Raw genomic sequence first — 11682 nt, 5'->3', positions numbered from 1 at the left:
GTCTTTCTACGTATGTTTTTTTATATCGTTGCTGCTGTATGTGGCATATATGTCATTACATGACCTAAGTAATTGTTGATTTTCCTTCAGATCAGTGTCCAGATTTTGCTCTGATGATCTTTTTGGTACCAGGTTTCTGAATCCCTTGCACATTTCAGTATTTTCTGTGCCTGTTGTCATAGATTTTTTAAATTAGAGGATGAAACTGTTCCTGTTATTATCTTTTGCTTTTCACTCTTCATACCTCTAATTTCTTTGGTCTTCTAGCATGGCTTCTGGCTCTGTACTAGCTCTGGTTTTCCTGTGTTATTTCAAAGTGTTTTTAAATGTCTCATCAGATTTCCTTTTCAGCCTATGTATTACTCAGAAGTATATTGTTTCATCGCCAAATACTTTTGATTTTCCTGCTGTCTTTGTGGTATGAATTTCTAGTATAATTAATTTTATCATAGTCTGAAAGCATTCTTTGGGTGACTTGTGTTCTTTGACATTTGGTGGGAAGTTTTAGGGCACAGAATGGGTCTTTCTTGGTGTACATTCCCTGTGAGCTTGAACAGAATGTGTTTCTTGCTGTTGTCTAAAGTGTGCGTAATTCCCAATAACATGTACATCTTGTTAATTGATGGAGTTGTTCAGTTCAACCTTCCTGATTTTCTGCCTGCTGGAAGCATCCATTACTAATAAAGGGGTGTTGAAGTTTCCATCTCTAAAAGTAGACTTGTCTCATCAGTGTTTGACTCATGTGTTTGAACACCGAGTTGTGTGGTCCATGCAAATTATGTTTCCTTTGAGAGTTGACCACTCCGTCATTATGTAATACCCATCTTTAATTCTGGTATGTTTTTCTTTCTTGCTAGCTTTTTTATTTGTTTATTAATTTATTATTTAGTAATTTATTTATTCATTTATTCAAAATATCATTGATAGACAATCTTATAAAGGTTTCACATGAACAACATTGTGGTTTCAACATTCACCTATATTATCATGCCCCCCAACCCCACCCCATTGCAGTCACTGTCTGTCACCATAGTAAGATGCTGTAGTCATTACTTGTGGTTCTCCATGATGTGCTCTTTCCCTGTGACCTACATATTGTTATTGCTAATTATAGTGCCCCTCAATCCCCTTCTCCCTCCTTTTTCACCCACCCTTGCCAGCCCATTCCCTTTGGTTACTGCTAGTCACTTCTTGGAGTCTGGGAGTCTGCTGCTGTTTTGTTCCCTCAGTTTTGATTTGTTGTTACACTCCACAGATGAGTTAAATCATTCAGTATGTTTCTTTCTCTGCCTGGCTGTTTCACTGAGCGTAATGCCCTGTGTCCATCCACGTTGTTGCAAATGGTAGGATTTATTTTCTTTTTATGGCTGAATAATATTCCATTGTGTATATATACCACATCTTATTTAGCCATTCATCTATTGATGGATGCTTAGGTTGCTTCCATTTCTTGGCTATTGTAAATGGTGCTGTGATAAACATAGGGGTACATATGTCTTTTTAAATTACGGATCTGGTTTTCTTCAGGTAAATTCCTAAGAGTGGAATTTCTGGGTCAAATTGTATTTCTATTTTTAGTTTTTTGAGGACCCTCCTTATTGCTTTCCACAATTGTTGAACTAATTTATATTCCTACCGACAGCATAGTAGGGTTCCCCTTTCTCTGCATCTTCACCTGCATTGGTTGTTTCTTGTCTTTTGGATGTTGGCAGTCCTAACTGGCGTGTGATGATACCTCGTTGTGGTTTATAATTTGCATTTCCCTAATGATTAGCGATGTGGAGCATCTTTTCACATGCCTATTGACTATCTGACTTTCTTTTTTGGAGAACTATCTGTTCAGATCCTCTGCCCATGTTTTAATCCAGTTATTTGCTTCTAAGTGTCAAGACATGTGAGTTTTTTAATATATTTTGAACGTTAACCCCTCATGGGATAAGTCCCAACATTGATGGACATATTCTCCCATATTTGGGATACCTTTTTGTTCTGGTGATGGTGTCCTTTGCTGTACAGAAGTACTTTAATTTGATGTACTCCCATTTGTTCATTTTTGCTCTTTCTTTCCCTTCCCTGAGATGCGTCCAGGAAAAATTGTTCATGTTTATACTCAACAGATTTTTGCCTATGTTTTCTTTTATGAGTTTCATGGTTTCATGACAGACATTTAGGTCTTTGATCTATTTCAAGCTTACTTTTATGTATGGAGTTAGACAGTAATCCAGTTTCATTCTCTTACATGTATATGCCCAGTTTTGCCAGCACCATTTGTTGAAAAGACTGTCATTCCCCATTGTTTATCCATGGTTTGTATAACATATTAATTGACCATATATGTATGGGTTTGTATGTGGGCCCTCCATTCTGTTTCACTGCTCTATGGGTCAGTTCTTGTGCCAGTACAAAATTGTCTTGATTATTGTGGCTTCATATTAGAGCTTGATGTTAGGGAGTGTGATCCCCCCAGCTTTGTTCTTCCTTCTCAGGGTTTCTTTGGCTATTCAGGTTCTTTTGTGGTTCCATGTGAATTTTAGAATTATTTGTTCTAGTTCATTGAAGAATGCTGCTGATATTTTGATAGGGATTGCATCAAATCTGTAGATTGCTTTAGGCGGGATGGCCACTTTTGCAATTTTATGTCTTCCTATCCATGAGCACAGAATATATTTCCATTTATTGGTGTCTTCTTTAATTTTTTTCATGAGAGTCTTGTAGTTTTCATGGTATAGGTTTTTCACCTCCTTGTTTAGCTTTATTCTGAAGTATTTTGTTCTTTTGGATGCAAGTGTAAATGGAGTTGTTTTCCTGATTTCTCTTTCTGCTAGTTGATTGTTAGTAGATAGGAATGCAACAGATTTCTTTGTATTAATTTTGTATCCTGCAGGTTTGCTGAATTCAGTTACTAGTTCTAGTAATTTTTTGGTGGATTCTTTAGGGTCTTTTGTGTATAATATCATGTCATCTACAAACAGTGACAGTTTAACTTCTTCCTTAGCAGTCTGGATGCCTTTTCTTTCTTTGTGTTGTCTGATTGCTGTGACTAGGATCTCCAGTACTATGTTGAATAAAAGTGGTGAGAGTGGGCATCCTTGTCTTGTTCCCGATCTTAGAGGAAAAGCTTCCAGCTTTTCGATGCTAAGTATGATGTTGGCTGTGGGTTTGTCATATATGTCCTTTACTACTGTGAGGTACTTGCCCTCTATACACATTTTATTGAGAGTTCTTATCATGAATGGATGTTGAATTTTCTCAAATTCTTTTCAGCACCTAGTGAGAAGATCATGTGATTTCTGTCCTTCTTTTTGTTCATGTGGCATATGATGGTGACTGATTTTTGCATACTGTACCATCCTCGCATCCCTGTAATAAATCCCACTTGATCATGATGGATGATCTTTTTGATGTATGTTTGAGTTTGGTTTCCTAATATTTTTTTGTGGATATTTGCATCTATGTCCATCAGGGATATTGGTCTCTAATTTCTTTTTCTGTGGTGTCTTTGCCTGGTTTTGGTATTAGAGTGATGCTGGCCTCATAAAATGAATTTGGAAGTATTCTGTCCTCTTCTACTCTTTGGAAAACTTTAAGGTTGTTTATTAGCTCCCCTTGAAATGTTCAATAAAATTCAGCCATGAAGCCATCTGAACCAAGGGTTTTTTCCTTAGGTAGTTTTTTGATTACCAATTTGGTTTCATTACTAGTAACTGGTCTGTTAAGAATTTCTGTTTCTTCCTGGGTCATTCTTGGAAGGTTGCATTTTTCTAGAAAGTTGTCCATTTCTTCTAGGTTGTCCAATTTGTTAACATAATTTATCAGAGTATTGTCTAATAATTCTTTCTATTTCCATGGTATACATAATGATTTTTCCTTTCTAATTTCTGATTCTCTTTACATGCATACACTTGCTTTATTTCTTGATACATCTATATGCAGGGATTTATCTATTTTGTTTATTTTCTCAAAGAACCAGCTGATGGTTTAATTGATTCTATTGTTTTATTCTTCTCAATTTTATTTCTTCTCTGATCCTTTTTAATTCCCTCCTTCTCCTGACTTTGAGCTGCATTTGTTCTTCTTTTTCTAGTTTCATTAATTGTGAGTTTAGACTCTTTGCTTGGGATTGTTCTTCTTTCTTGAGATAGGCCTGTACTGCTGTATACTTTCCTCTTAGAACTGCCTTAGCTGTATCCCACAGGTTCTGTGCTATTGAGTTGTTGTTTTCATTTGTCTCCATATATTGCTTGATCTCTTCTGTGATTCATTGATTATTTAGGAGCATGTTGTTAAGCCTCCATGTGTTTGTGGGCTTTTTTGTTTTTGCATCATTTATTTCTAGTTTCATACCTCTGTGGTCTGAGAAACTGGTTGGAACAATTTCAGTCTTCTCGAATATACTGAGACTCTTTTTGTGGCCTAGTATGTGATCTATTCTGGATGATATTCCTTGTATGCCTGAGAAGAATGTGTATCCTGCTGCTTTTGAGTGGAGTATTCTGAAGATGCCTGTTAGGCCCATTTGTTCTAATGCATTGTTCAGTGCCTCTGTCTCCTTACTTATTTACTATCTGCTTGATCTGTTTTGGTGTGGCTGGTGTGTTGAAGTCTCCTAAAATGAATGTGTTGCATTCTGTTCCTTCCTTAATTCTGTTAGTATTTGTTTCACATATTTATATGCTCCTACATTGGATGCATAGATATTTTAATGGCTATATTCTTTTTGGATTGACCCCTTTATCATTATGTAATGTCCTTCTTTGTCTCTTGTTACTTTGTTTATTTTTAAATATATTTTATCTGATACAAGTACTGCTAGTCCTGCTATTTTCTCCCTATTATTTGCATGAAATATCTTTTTCAATCCCTTCACTTTAGTCTGTGAATGTCTTTGGTTTTTATGTTAGTCAGGCAGCATATAGATGAGTCTTGTTTTTTTATCCATTCTGTAACTCCATGTCTTTTGATTGGTGCCTTCAAGCCATTTACATTTAGGGTGATTATCGATCAATATGTACTTATTGCCATTGTAGGCTTTAGATTTGTGTTTACCCAAGGTTCTAGGACAGCTTCTCTACTATCTGACTGTCTATGTTAACTCACTTATTATTCTATTTCAAACATGATGTAAAGTTTCATCTTTTTTCTCCCCTTCTTCCTCTTTTCCTCCTCCATTCGTTATATATTAGGTGTCTAATTCTGTACTCTTTGTGTATTCCTTGGCTAACTTTGTGAGTCACTGATTTAATTTTGTATTTGCTTAGTAAGTAATTAGTCTACTTCCTTTACTGTGGTTTTATTTTCTCTGGTGACAGCTATTTATCCTTAGGAGCACTTCTATCTAGAGCAGTCCCTTTAAAATACACTGTTGAGATGGTTTGTGGGAGGTAAATTCCAACACCTTTTGATTATCTGGAAATTGTTTAATCCCTGCTTCAAATTTAAATGATAATCTTTCCAGTGGAGTATTTTTTATTGGAGGGCCCTCTGTTTCATTGCATGAAATATATCATGCCACTCCCTTCTTGCCTATAAGGTTTCTCCTGAAAAGTCTGCTGATAGCCTGATGGGCTTTCCTTTATAAGTGTTCTTTTTTCTCTCTCTGGCTGCTTGCAATACTTTCTCTTTGTCCTTTATCTTTGCCATTTTAATTACTATATGTCTTGGTGTTGTCTTCCTAGGGTTCCTTGTCTTGGGAGATCTCTGCACTTCCATGACCTGAGTGACTATTTCCTTCCCCATATTGAGGAGGTTTTCAACAATTGTTTACTCAAATAGACTTTCTATCCCTTTATCTCTCTCTTCTTCTGGTACCCATATCATATGAATATGGTTTTGTTTGTATTGGTCACACAGTTCTCTTATTCTTTCATTCCTAGAGATCCTTTTTTCTCTCTGTGCCTCAGCTTCTTTGTTTTACCATTGTCTAATTTATATTTCATTTACCATCTCCTCTACCTCATCTAATTGACTTTTAAATCCCTCCTTTGTATGTTTCATTTCAGATACTGTGTTTTTCAAAGTTTCCGTATCTTTGTTGAAGTCCTCCCTGAGATCTTGAATATTTTTCTGCAGCTTCATAAGCATGTTTATGACTTTTATTTTGCAATTTTTATCAATAAGATTGGTGATTTCAGTTTCACTATGCCCTCTTTCTGCCATTTTTTTTTCTTGTAATTTCGTTTGGACCATATTCCTTTGCTGCTTCATTTTTCTAGTATTTCCTGTGTAATAACAACTTTGTGTAGACAGCACACTCTGGCACCCAGAAGCTCAGTATCCTGTGTGGAACCCCAGTTGTTGGTGAGCAGTGGATATATGCCTTTCTGCCTTGTTTATAGTGAGCTGTGTGGGCCATCAGCTGATTATAAAAGCAGGGAAATTACTCTCTGGAGCTTCCATGTGCCTGCAGCAATGGTGGGGGTCACAGGCGAGCAGAACCAGCACCTCCCGTGAGGAAAGATCTTGACTTGGAAGGTTTCCTGCCTTCCCGGCTGTGACGCCTGCCTCCACTGACAGGTCAAGTGGACACTGCACACAGAAAGGAGCCTCTGTGCTATGTCCCTGTAGCTTCTGTGAGTGGTCCACCTTCTGGCAGGTCTGATGGGATGGCAGGGCAGCAGGTGAGAGGGACCTGTGCTTGCCAGAAGGTAGGTGTGGCAGGCTGTGTACCACAGTGGGGTCTCTGGGCTGCATTGCCAGCCAAGGGGTGGAGTTTCTGAAGCTTCTGTGAGTTCCCAACCTGCTGGTCTGAATGTGCCAGGAAGGTTTTGTCACCTGCCCTTCTTCCTGAGCAGAGAGCTCTGTGTACTTTTTGCCCCTTTAGCACCCCTCTTGCTGCTTGGAAATCCTTCAAACTGCCCACCTTTCTTTTGTCCCTGAGGGCCAGTTGTGCATACTTATTCTCCACAAGCACTGGAATCTCAGTCTCTCCAAGTGTTCTGACCTTTGCTTTCCAACACCACTAATCTCCAGAGCACCATGTAATGTGGGTTCATACTCCCAGAACAGATCTCCAGGGCTGTGTGTTCACTGGTCCTGGGCTTGTACTACCTCCCCACTCTGTTCCTCTTTCTCCAGGGGGAGGGTTTAGTTCATGCTAGATTGTGACTTTTCTACTTTACCCTTTACTGTGAAGTCTTCTCTTCTTCCCCAGATGTAGGCAGTCTGTTTTGCAGTCTTCAGGTTGCTTATCCAGGATTAGGTTTATTTGCTGTATTTTCATGTTTTTTTTGTGATTGTGGTTAAAGGTTTCTGCCTCCCTTCTCACCTCATCATCTTTTATTGAATCTTCATTGAAAATTCTTAAGAAAACAGTAACTTAAATCAGTGTTTTTTTCTGGTGTTCCACACATTTAGTTTGTCTCTTGTGTAAGCTGGCATTCAGTCCTACATTAAAAAAAAATAGAAGAGCTCTATAAGGGTGTTCACTACTATTAATAAAAGAATGAAATGGACACATAGTCTCATTAGAAACTATTGTAATTTTCCAATTATACATATATTCTTATACATAATGAGACACTCCCTTTTTTTTAACTCCAATTAAAACTATTTTTCTATTTCAAATATTTCATCCTAACTCAGATGCCAATTTTAGCTTCTATATTATATATCTTTTCAATGTATTATCAGGATTTTCATCTTACAAGGTCATTGAGAAAAAAGTTGTATCATTTCATTAAAAATAATTGTAGTTGATGAATTCTGGAAAAAGAAGATAGATGTGTAAATGCATAAGTAAATTCTCTTATTATGTAATAGTTGATATATAAAGTTCTGAAATGAACAATGCATTCCATGTTTAACCAAGCAATTGTAAAAATATTGATTAATTAGTAACATGATTTTAGTGGATCACATAAATTGACTTTTCAAAGAAAACATTTTCACTATGAAAAGCATGGAAAACCTCTTAGTGATTGAAAATAAAATTAAGACAAAACATATTCCACTATTTTGAGATCCTTGAAGGATGCATGCTTGTCTTATTATCTTCAGCACTTTATCCTGTGCCAACACACAGAAGATACCCACTACGTGTTGTGTACATTTAGTTCATAAAAATTTAGTGGAAAAATACAAGAACTAGGTACGATATCTCTCCTTAAGTTTAGAGATGCTAACTGAACTCATCCATTAATCCACAATTATCAAGATACTTTAAGCCAACCTAAATATATCCAAATATATATCTTCTTTACCTTATTGTCCTAGACAATTTGAATACAAGCACATTTGTAAACTTGAATTACTGATGTAATTATGGTCATGCACTGACTTGGCTAGATGAATAGTGATTTGGGGCTCCTATTACCTTGGCATCTGTTCTGAGTTAATACAAATAAAATTCAACATGTTTCTTGTTTGTTTGGTTTAGTGTTCTTGTTTTTCCCTTGGACACCTTCAAATCTGACCAAATGAAAATCTTATTCAGAACTGCAGAAACATTTATGATAAGTCAATAAGTACTGGTAACATTTACCAGTTTCTTCACCTAATCATAGGTATGTACTTGAACTTTATAAGCCTCCTGAAAGTCAATGAAAAAAGTGATAATGACAGAATAATGTCTAAGCAACACTTGAAGAGTTCTACATATAAGTTATGTGTGTATGTGTGTGTATATATATATATATATATTTGTGATAACACTATGAAGCAGAAAATGACCTTTTTAAGTGGAAAAAAATCAATCTACATTGTGTTTCCATTCAAGGAGTCTTTAACTACTTGATTTCATCACAAAGCCTGTTTTATTTAGGTGTTACTGCATGGCAAAAAAAAGTCATCCTAAACAGTGCAAAGTGACAGCTGTTTTTTTATGCTCATGGATTCCATGGTGCAGGTATTTGGAAAAGACACTTCAGGGGCAGCATCTCTCTGTTCTGTAAAGTTGGAGATCTCAGCTTGCAAGATGAATCCACAGCTAGATGCTGGAATCATCTAAAAGTTTATTCATTCATAAGTTTGGTGGTTGATGCTGGCTTTTGTCTGGGACCTTAGAAGAGGCTTTTGGCCAGAACACCTATACATGGCTTCTCCATGTGGCTGTTTGTGTTTCCTCACTGTATGGTGGCTGAATTACAAGAACAAGCATCTTGAGAGAACTAGGTGGAAACTGTATCACTTTTTATGACCTTTAATCACATATCCTTAGAAGCTACAGGATTTCTCAAATTTAAAGATGAGGGACATAGGCCCTCTCTCTTGGTGGTTGGTGTGTTACAATTATATTGTTAATAAAAGGATGTGGAACAAGAGAAACTGGAGTGGCTATGTGGAAAATGCAGTCTGGCACAGGGAGATTGAACAGACACTTTGAGAAAGATGATATCCTAATGGACCAGTAAACAGAAGGAAAGACCATCAGCATGATTAGTATTCAGGGATGTGCAAATGAAAACCACAAGAAAGTACTACTCCACATTCGCTGGAATGACTAATTAAAAAGATATAATGTACCTAGTGTTAGTATGTGGAGCGACTGGAACACTCATACATTGCCAGTGGGAATGCAAAGAGCATAACTACTTTGGAAAACAGTTTAGCAGTTTCCTACAAAGTCAAAAATACCCTTACCAAATAATCCTGCAGTTGCACTCCATATTGTTTACCCAAGAGAAATTAAGACATATGCCACACAAATATTTATTTGTAGAATTTTTTAGAGACTTTTTTCATATTGGCAAAAATTTGGAAAAAACTCAAAGCTCATCAATAGGTGAATAGGTAATCAGATTTTGGTATTTCTATGGAATTCTACTCAGCAATAAAGATAAATTACTGATACATGTGATAACATGGAGAAAATTTAAAAGATGCTGTGAAAAAGGAGCCAGACAGAAAAGTACACATATGATTCCATTTATATGAAATTCTGGAAAATCTAAAAATAATCCATAATGACCAAGAACAGACCAGTTGTTGTCTGAGGCTGAGGGTGAGTGGGAGGAAAACCACCATCTGGAAGCTCAAATGTAAGCCTGCTTTACGTTTAGCCTATCACATTCTCTCCATCAGGAATTTGAATCTAACAAAATGGTTTGGTGATGGAAGGGAGAATTTAGTCATGCCTGCTGATGACATGCTAACAGCATCTAAGTCCAGCAAAATGATTCCAAATCAATACCATATCCTGGCAGTTTCTGCAAAATGGTTGTGTCTACATTGCCCAGGATCCCTTTGTTTTCTACTCATCTGCTGAGCTTTGTCCTTAAGCCTTCCTATTGATTCTATGAGCTATATCTAGTCTTGCAATAAATTTCCATTCAGCTAAAGTTACTTGAAGTCAGCTTCTGTTGCCTTAAAAAAAAAAGAACTGTCAGTGAAATAGACTCCTACGTGCTGAATAATGGAAATTTTTTTTATTATGCAGCAGGAAAAGTCTTCAGTAGGGAATCCAGTAAGAAAATACTATTGTTTGCAGTATATCTAATGACACCATTGTTTGTAATACACAGTGGCTTACATTACAGTCTTATTCTAAGAATCAGGGTACTTCATCTTAATTTTTCAGATGATGGGAATAAATTGCCTGGTTTCTTGATTTTATCCATCAAGTTCCCTCATTTGAGGCTGCCTAATTTTAAAATTCTGGCCCAAACCATTATCACCCTCTAGAATAATCTCTTTTCTATTGGAGGGTTTCTTACTGTCTCAGTTGAGAATTCTATTGATCAGCTTCAAGTTCACCTTTGATGCTGATTCTGCTGTTATTTCTAATAACTGGGTCTAGGCTATATTCTTGGTGAAGGCTTTTCCTTCTTACTCCAGTTAATTCACAGGATCCTTGTTATTTCCCCATCTCTGAGCAGAAATCCTAGTACTCGGTCTCTTCAACTACCTTGGTAGTAAATTAAGCCAAGCCTCCAACATGTTCAACATTGCCTTTTAGTAATTCTATTGATTACCAGTCAACAGATTTCCCTAACACCATTTTCCTGCCAGAACATCCACTGGCTGCCCTCCAGTAGACATTGCTGATTACATGGGCAAGCTGCCTGCTTGCTTATCTTTCTGCTACTGCCTACTGGTGAATTCTCCTAACACTTGACTAGGCAGTCCAGACTTATTTTTAATTGCCAGAAACTTCTCAGACCATGTTTCCTATAGCTTGATAAAGTCTCTGGTTCCTAGGCCTCTTAGTGTGTTTACTCAGTTCTGATGGATGATTTGGTAAAACCATAATTTTTGTTTTCATTTCTATAGTTAAAGTCCATTATTATTCTTATACTTGGCCTAGCTATATTAGCTTATGTTTCTCATGTGTTGTCTCTCACTCGCTCTCTCTTGCCCAATGTAGTTAGAGAAACTTCCATCATTATTGAAGCCATCTGGGAAATTTCTGGAAATACTCTCCAAATTTAAATTTATTCAAGATGTTCTTAGTAGAGTCTTTGTAATGCTGTGAATTTACTTCTTCTGTCTGAAAAGAGGTACATTAACAGAAGCTGAATTCAGCAAAAAGAGAGATTAGATTTTCTTAGTGTCCTACATATTTTCATTGTTTTAGATTAGATGTATTTTATGATAAGATCAATATAATAGTAGAGGATTGTTGGTCAAAACATGTAATTTCAATATTTGGAGATAAAGGTTTTTTTCCTCCTGTAGTCTCACAAAATAAATATTTTTAAAGACCATCTTTTTAATGTATGTAAGTGTAGAAGCAAAATATATTTCAGT

The sequence above is a fragment of the Manis pentadactyla genome, chromosome X, assembly GCF_030020395.1.
Source record: "Manis pentadactyla isolate mManPen7 chromosome X, mManPen7.hap1, whole genome shotgun sequence".
Classification (NCBI taxonomy): Eukaryota; Metazoa; Chordata; class Mammalia; order Pholidota; family Manidae; genus Manis; species Manis pentadactyla.
The sequence above is the reverse complement of the archived record's forward strand: the minus strand, read 5'-3'. Positions refer to the sequence as shown.